The sequence below is a fragment of the Phacochoerus africanus genome, chromosome 12 (genome assembly GCF_016906955.1).
Source record: "Phacochoerus africanus isolate WHEZ1 chromosome 12, ROS_Pafr_v1, whole genome shotgun sequence".
In the NCBI taxonomy this organism is placed as follows: domain Eukaryota; kingdom Metazoa; phylum Chordata; class Mammalia; order Artiodactyla; family Suidae; genus Phacochoerus; species Phacochoerus africanus.
The window spans coordinates 33,619,285-33,624,627 of record NC_062555.1 but is presented as its reverse complement, the minus strand read 5'-3'; positions in this window follow the sequence as shown (position 1 = coordinate 33,624,627).

Here is a 5,343-nt window from a genome sequence, read left to right as displayed (position 1 = left end):
GCACCTGCATCATTTGGGATTTCCTGGGCCAGGGGTCAAATCAGAGCTGCACCACCGCCAGGGCGACACTGTATCCGCACCACATCTGCAACCTACGCCACAGCTCGTGGCAAGGCCAGATCCTTAACTCACCAAGGGAAGCCAGGGCTTGAACCCACATCCTCACAGAGACAATGCCAGGTCCTTAACCCACTGAGCAACAAAGGGAACTCCTAGGGCTTTCCTTCTCTACCAGACAAAAATCTACATAAAAAGCATTTGCAACTTGATAACCTTTACTAATTTAAAGCAACTGCAGCATCTGAGTCCTAATAAATATTCACTTGAAAGTCAAACAGGAGTTCCAATTGTGGTTCAGTGGGTTAAGAACCTGACATAGTGTCTGTGAGGATGCAGGTTCGATCCTTGGCCTTGCTCAGTGGGTTAAGGATCCAGTGTTACCACAAGCTGCCCTGGAGGTTACAGATGTGGCTCAGATCCAGTGTTGCCATGGCTGTGATACAAGTCACAGCTACAGCTCCAATTTGACCCCTAGCCTGGGAACTTCCATATGCTGCAGGTATAGCTATAAAAATGGAGGGGAAAAAAAAAAAAGTCAAACGAAAGTACATTTCCCTGAAGAATCAGATACTCCCTGTTGAAGCCCGTTAGGCAATGCTCCAACGTGGCATGGAAAGGACACGATATTGAAAGAATCTCTGAGTCTTGTTTTTTTCCTAAGAGCCTTCGGGCAGCAGGGAGTTCTCAGCCTGTTTTACCATTTGCTAGCTGTACAATGTAGCAACGTGCCTTAACTCCTTGGTTTCTCAGTTTCTTAATAAAATGTAAACAACAGTAATTTGCGGTAGAGATCAAATGAGATAATGCACAACATGAGTTTGCAATGAGTACACAGGAAGCGCCCAAGATATGTCACCTGCCACACCTAGGCAAGAGTTATGAGCAAAACCCAAGACAAGAATGAGCATGTTTCAGAGCACCAAATAGACCAGCCTGGCTGGGGGGGCAGGATGGGGGGGGTGGACAATCTGCTTTGGGAAATAGGGAGAAGGGGACTGAATAAAGAGTTTTTGGTCAAACTAGAAGAGATTTAAGGAAGAAAGAGAGAATTGCGCAGTTTTCAGAAATTTGGATTGTATCCTGAAGTCAATTGAGAGGTACTGGCTTTTTTTTTTTCCTTCAATGCAGAGTGACCTAGTAAGTGCAGAATTGGGGGGGGGGGGATTAGCCCAACCCCTACAGGGTAACAAGATGAGTGTGTGATTAGAGAAGAATTGGGAAGCCGTAAAGGGTTGAAGAGTCAAAAGAGAAGGAGCAATCACACTTAATAATAATAAGATGTTTTGAAGTGAATTCGAGGAATTGTGTTTTGTATCAGCAGATGCAAATGCAATAGGCTGCATTTGAGAGTAAGGGATATTCAAGCAGATGATGAGAGATGAGGGTTTGAATGAGAAATCAGTGGAGGAGGTACATATATTGAGGTCATCCACACAAATGTAAGAGCAAAAGCTGTGAAAAATCAATGGACTACCTACCCTAGCACTAGAGAAAAAAAGAGCTGGGGAAAAGAATCATTCGTGTGTTCTCTCCTCTTCTTTTTTTTTTTTTCCCAGTATCCAGGGAACTATCCTCAATATCTTGTAATGACCTACAATGGAAGAGAGTGTGAAAGGAGAATATACGTATAATTGAATCTTTTTGCTATATATCTGAAACTATCACAACATTGTAAGTCAACTACATTTCTTTCTTTTTTTTTTTTTGGCCACTTATTTCACTCATTTTTTTTTTAAATCCAGCCCCCAAAGTCTGAATTACACATCTCTTCACTCTCCTCTTGTGATATTTCTAGTTATTCAATAAAAATTCATTCACCGAAGAGTTGCCACAATTCGTTCTATTCTTCGGGAGATTGAGACCCTGGTCAAAGTGGTGTGAATAAGCTATTACATGCCTTCTGCAAACAGAATGGAAATGGCTTTTGGCTGTGGGTGTGTGGGGTTTGTCTTAGAATGGAATGGTGAGGGCAAGTACTAATGTGCTTCCACCGTTGCTGGAAGAGCTTTCTGTCGATGAACTCTCAGAGAAGCAGCACATAGTCTCATGAAGTTCCAAGATGGGGTCAACTTTACGGGAATTGAAATCAAATCCAAGCATTTTGTGGTTCAGCCATTTAAATTTCTACTTTAACCTTCGGACATGTAGCCATCTCTGGTCCAGCCTGGAGCCACTGTGACTTTCACATGATATCCCCTACAAGCTACTAATTATCATCTTCACAAAAACCACAGGGCAGGCGGTAGCTGAATTCCCAAAATGGGCTTTCTGCTCTCAAGGAATAATACTGAAGGAGAAAATTTGTAGACAGCTAGTATTTTTACCTATGAGGGTGTCCCCAAACATTGATTCAATTCCAAGACTCTCTTTTCTGTCTCTCAACCCCATAGGCACCAAGCTCTTGGAGCCCAGCCGGTTAGCTGCTTTCCCTGATAGCACTTTGATGGTAGCTATGAGGGAGGTTGGTTTCCAGAGCAAGCGGTTCTCGGTTCTCCGGGCTATGAGAGGTCATCTCATTGACTGTGATAATTTACGTATGGAACCATTTGTCATGACTTTGTCAAGGTGTTAAAACTCTTACACATGCCTGCCGTGTTTGACTTCCAAGGAACATGCCTTCTACCTAATATGATAATGGAAGGCTGGTGGTATAAGGACTTTTCAAGTCAATGATATGCGAGAGAGAGTAGTTCTCAGATTATTTGGTCTCACTTCTTGACACTCTTAAAATGATTAAGACTAATATCTACTAATGATGACTAAGTTAATTAAAATTGCGAATATGGGGTTGTAATTTACTTTCACAATAAAAACATGACATGTACATTAAAAATATTACGCTTTTATGAACAATATATTTTCCAAAGCTAAAAAAAAATAGTGATCAGGGTAGCCTTGTTTTGCAGTTTTGCGAGTCTCTTTAATTTCCTCTCTGGCTCCACGGAAGATGGCTGGGTTCTCTTTCTGTTTCTGTTTTCAACCTGTTGCCATATCACAGGTCATATAGCTTCTAGGAAGCTCCACAGCACTCTTGCGATAGAGCAAGAGGGAAGAAGACAAATAATATTTGGCCAATTTTTAATTTTATTTTTTATTAAAGTATAGTGCCAATTTCTGCTATACAGCATAGTGACCCCATTATATATATATATATATATATATATATATATATATACACACACACATATATACAATGTGTGTATGTGTGTGTGTGTGTGTGTGTGTGTGTGTGTGTATTCTTTTTCTCATACTATCTTCCATCAAGATTCTATCCCAAGAGATTAGGTATAGTTCCCTGTGCTGTACAGTAGGACTTCATTGCTTATCCACTTTGAATATATTAGTTTTGACCTAGCAGATCCCCCAAAAGGATCTCAGGGACTCTGAATTTCTGGAAGGTAATTTAAGCACTGTTGTTGTAAAGTAAAGGCACTATTCCTCTTCCTTAGCTGAAGGGAAATCGGCAAATTGAGGAAGGAGCGTGGTGGGCAGGATGTCAGGAGGAAATCACCACTCATCCCAAGAAAGTGCTGTGAGATTTGGGGAGTGGCAGGGAAAATTGGATTTAACCTAATCTCACCACTGAACCCTTTGGATCTGCAAAGACAGACTTCAAATATTGGAGCTGGATGGGAACTTAAAGATCACATTATAAAAAAAATTTCATTCTTTAAAAAAAAAAAAGAGGAAAAACCCATGTTGACTCAATGACTAGTTATTAGCAAAGTTCAGCCAACACCTGGGGTGTAGCCCAAGCACAGAACGATGGATCCCCAGAAGCAACAGGAGAAAGGGAGTGTGCTCCCCATCCCCCCATGCATTCCCATTTTTTATTGCTGAATTGTCCTCTCTCCAGCAGCACTGGGCTCCATCCAGCGAATATATGTTCTGCTAGCCACTTAACAAACTCAAGCTGTGCTTTAGGGCTGATAAATAATTATGTTAATTAACAGGTTGGAGGAAAACTATGATGTGATGCCCATGGAATGCTCTGAGAAGCTGGAAACACTTAGCTGCACAAACTACATGTGGTGAAATAACCAATAATTTGCTTAAAAAACCCACATCTGGTTTGCTGGCTCAAAGCAGGGGTTAACAGTCGTTCGAGGGCAGCCAGTGGTGAAGAGGGGTCCCAGGATAAACAGCCAAGCCTTCACGGCAGGAAATATGCTTGTTCTGTAGCACAAGCATTTACGTTGGCTTCTAACCAGGATGAAACGTAAAAGGAATTGTTTAGTTTGCCTCTTACTTTCTTCTCTTTATAACTTATAGTTCAAGAACGTCCTGCTCATATTTGTACACTTGGAAATGGGAAAGGATTAGGGAATAGTTGAGTGAGAATAATAAGAAAAAAATTATTTGCTCCAAACTTCCAAAACGATGCAGCAAACACATCACAGCAGTGAAGAATAGAAAACTGAGTTTGAATCCTACACAAAATTATTTATTATCATAATAGATACGCTTGTTTGACAAATATCTATTGATCGTCTTTCTTGCACAAGGCTCAAATAGGAGTCTAATAATTAATATACCAGTGAGTGATCTGTGGTCCCAGATCTCAAGCGGAAAAGAGCTCAGGAGAGAGACTAAAACAAATATACAGTGTGTGCACAGTACAAATCCCAGTGTGATATATGTTATTAAAGAGAGAGAAATAAATCGCTGTAAGAGGTTCAGGGGAAGGAAACTTCATGTAAGATTAGAGGAGTCTGTAAAGGTTTCCTGTCAACAGTGGTATTTCAGCTGAGGCAGAAAAGATGATGAGGATTCCAACAGATGGAAATAAAGGCAGAATGATGTTGGGATGGAGAGCACCAGCACATCCACAGCAACTGTAGAAGGGGGTAGGGAATCAGGAGATGGTGAGTAAACTCATTTGGCTAGAATATAGAAGAGGCATAAAGAGTTTGGAGAGGTTAAGCAGAGAAAAGCCAAAATTAGAGGTGTCCATGGGAATATTGCTCTGGCAGCTATGCTGTGTATGATTTGATATGAGCAAATCTGAGGACGAAAATGGGGCTCATAAATATAGTCTCGTGATGAACCAGGAAGTCATTACAGAGGTGCTATGGTTGACTGTCATCCCCCCAGGTATTTTTGCCACATGAGGACTCATGAGCTGCTGCAAGAGCCAAGGTAGTTGGACATTTGAAGGTATTTTCCTAGGTTCCATCTGCAGAGACTAAGGAAATGTGCTTGTATTTCTGACCTGCCAGGTAGACATATCCAGCTGGTGTTTAAAAATTGGATATAATTTCATTTGTACCATATTTTATGAAC